The sequence below is a fragment of the Opisthorchis viverrini genome (assembly GCF_000715545.1).
Source record: "Opisthorchis viverrini unplaced genomic scaffold opera_v5_305, whole genome shotgun sequence".
Taxonomy (NCBI): domain Eukaryota; kingdom Metazoa; phylum Platyhelminthes; class Trematoda; order Opisthorchiida; family Opisthorchiidae; genus Opisthorchis; species Opisthorchis viverrini.
This window is the reverse complement of record NW_008751956.1, coordinates 524,864-528,055: the sequence shown is the minus strand read 5'-3', so window position 1 is coordinate 528,055 and position 3,192 is coordinate 524,864.

Genomic DNA, 3,192 nt, shown 5'->3' with positions numbered 1-3,192 from the left:
CTGTTACACAATATTTGAAACTCGCCGATCCGCATCAACGTCACGAAAACGTACTGATTAGAACCGATAGAGGAAACGAAGAGGTTCGTGAGTATTTTAGGGTAGATGATAGGTGTCAAGGACCTCCAGCACATGAGCAGTTCACGAAGGCTTATTGCACCATAACCACTCTGTCACACAACTACTGAAAACCTGTCCAAGTAAACTAAAGTTTGAGTGTATGGAATAATTCCCTTTCGCGTGGGCAACAAGCACGGTATCTATATATTTTATTCATGAGTACTACTAACATTAGCAAAAGTAGTTGCCGCTCAAAGGCGAATAAGAACGCTATATTTTCCTCGTCCTAATATTATTCGGCCCCTAGTTAGCAACTACCTAAGCGAAGGCGCCCCACCATTTCGGAGGTAGTGTATCCTCTCAAAACCGGTTGGATGTTTAATTATGCACTTTGAAGATTTTTTCTCTGACCACAACAGCGCTGCTTGAGTCCAGTTTCCGGAGATTGCTTTTATTTTTGAATTGCCGCGCCTTAATTTTGCATTCAAAGGCGACTTTCACAACACTGTCGCCTGGTTTTGGCTTAAATATAAATATTTCAGTGTCAACCTCACCGCCGACTCAAAATTAAATACCAAGTATTAGACAAGGTTTTTTGCCAGTGAGGGTGCCATCTTAGCACCACCGTATTTATACTCTTCAGAATGGAGGCAGCAAAAAGAAACAACAAAAGTCGGGCAACCTTTGGGATAAGTCCGGGAAACTGGTTTTCCCGGTTATCTAAGCAGGAGCAGGCGACGTAAGGTGCAACACACTTCAGCGCTTCAAAACAAGCAAGTCGACTCAGAAAAGCTCAGTTTTCATCCCCCGCAGACATTCGGAACAACCCACTGGTGAAGTATGCCCTGATAAGAACATCTGGAAGGCACTATAATCTGCGAATGATGTTATTTTACAGTGAAACGGTAAAAAGACGGACGGTGCTTAGTCTTACGCTCAGTCCTACAAGTTTGGCTGGTCTGTAGATACCAAACTAGGCACTGATACATAGTAGTCTACCAGGTGTTGACCGACAAATTCAATTTGGATGATAGCCATTCATATAGATGTGCTCTCTCTTAAGTACACAGCCCTGCCACGTACTGTAAAATGTGACTTTTCCAGTCCTGGATGCCGGCAACGTCCAAGGAAAAGTCTGTGGGTTTATTATTAACCGTAGCTTCCAAAAAATGGGTCCAGTTGCTCAAGCCTCAGAATCAGAACTCCGCTTCCTAATATCAACGCAAATGCGTTTCCTCTTACAAACCGAGATTTAGCGTTTTGCAATTTTGGATTTTTTCGGGATATGTATTTTGTTCGTAGTCACACNAAGTTTAGATCAAACAGCACGGTGTTCTATTCATTTACCTTCCATAATTTTGCAGTATAAACTTGGAGAGGCATGGCTTTATAAACCCCATATCTCACGCAACAGTTCCTTTCCTATGATCACTTAATTGTCTTGGGTTCCTTGAAATGAAGATAAATGTGGTCCGTTGTATTACGAAGAAATTACATATGGATTTATAGGGATCTGTAGTCAGCTTATTCGCCGTTCTACGAACGCAATCACCCTGTATGATTACGGCGACACCTCGCTGGATCCGTTATCACACTCCACTGTCAGTCATCAGATTGACCCTACGATATAAATCGATCGCGTTTAAATCCCCACTGGGACACAAAACTTCTTCATTGCACTCTATGAACGCTGGCCTGAATTAGATGAACAAATACATTTTTTCACGTGAAAGTTTCCCCTGAAACCACTGCACATCTATTTCTTCGATGACGGAAATTACTTACAGTGTACCTGCTACAAATATGTAGGTGAATTCAAACTAGCGACGTTCCGATTCGTAGTGTACCCTCCTACCCCTCGGTCAAAAATGGCTGTAGTAGGTAACATTGAACGGCTTGCTTTCGACCTACAAATTTGGTCCTGCTGATGCTCGAAGAAAGGTGTTACCGCGCTTATTCAGCACCGTTTGATTCTGTGGAATTAGGTGTCCATTCAAGACAACAGTTTGTACGGTCACACTCTCAGTTGCCATCCATCACATGCCACTCAGTGCAGCTAGCTGTGTGGAATGCGTATTGAACGGCGTAGATCTGTGACAANGACTGGATATCTCACGCAAAAGTTCTTTTCCCTATGAACACTTGGTTGTTTTGGGTTCCTTGAAGTGAAGGCTAGCATCGTCCGTTGTACTACCAAGAAATTACCTATGAGTTTGTAGGAATCTGTAGTTAGAATGGTCGCCGTTTCTACGAACATAATCACCGTGTTTGATTACGGGGACACCTCGCTGGACTCGCTCTCACACTCCAGTGTCGACTATCAGATTAACCCTACGATATTAATTGATCGCGTTTACATTCCCACTGAGACACAAGGCTTCTTTAATGTACTCCAAGAACGCTGGCCTGAATTAGATGAACAAATACATTTTTTCACGTGAAAGTTTCCCCTGAAACCACTGCACATCTATTTCTTCGATGACGGAAATTATTTACAGTGTACCTGCTACAAATATGTAGGTGAATTCAAACTAGCGACGTTCCGATTCGTAGTGTACCCTCCTACCCCTCGGTCAAAAATGGCTGTAGTAGGTAACATTGAACGGCTTGCTTTCGACCTACAAATTTGGTCCTGCTGATGCTCGAAGAAAGGTGTTACCGCGCTTATTCAGCACCGTTTGATTCTGTGGAATTAGGTGTCCACTCAAGACAACAGTTTGTACGGTCACACTCTCAGTTGCCATCCATCACATGCCACTCAGTGCAGCTAGCTGTGTTGAATGCGTATTGAACGGCGTAGAGCTGTGACAATTGAGGAGAGCCGGTGTGTGAGAATATCAGTCTAAAGTTGACCATATATACACACCATCCAAATGTTTTGCTTAGCTGTATTTGTGTTTTGAAGTAAGAGTTGATGTTCACTCTGAGAAGTCCTCACTCGAAAAGGCAGTCAAATGATGTCTGGGCAGTGAGTGAGATAGTTCAGTGTTTAAGGCACCAGATCCGTGGTTCGAACCTGATCTCTGACTTCAGACTTCCCCTGTCTAGTCTTGGGCAACCTGGCAGTATCCCAGCCCTTGGGTGGCATGGCAGCTGGGCACCGAAAGAGGGTTACAGCTGAACGATTTTTTA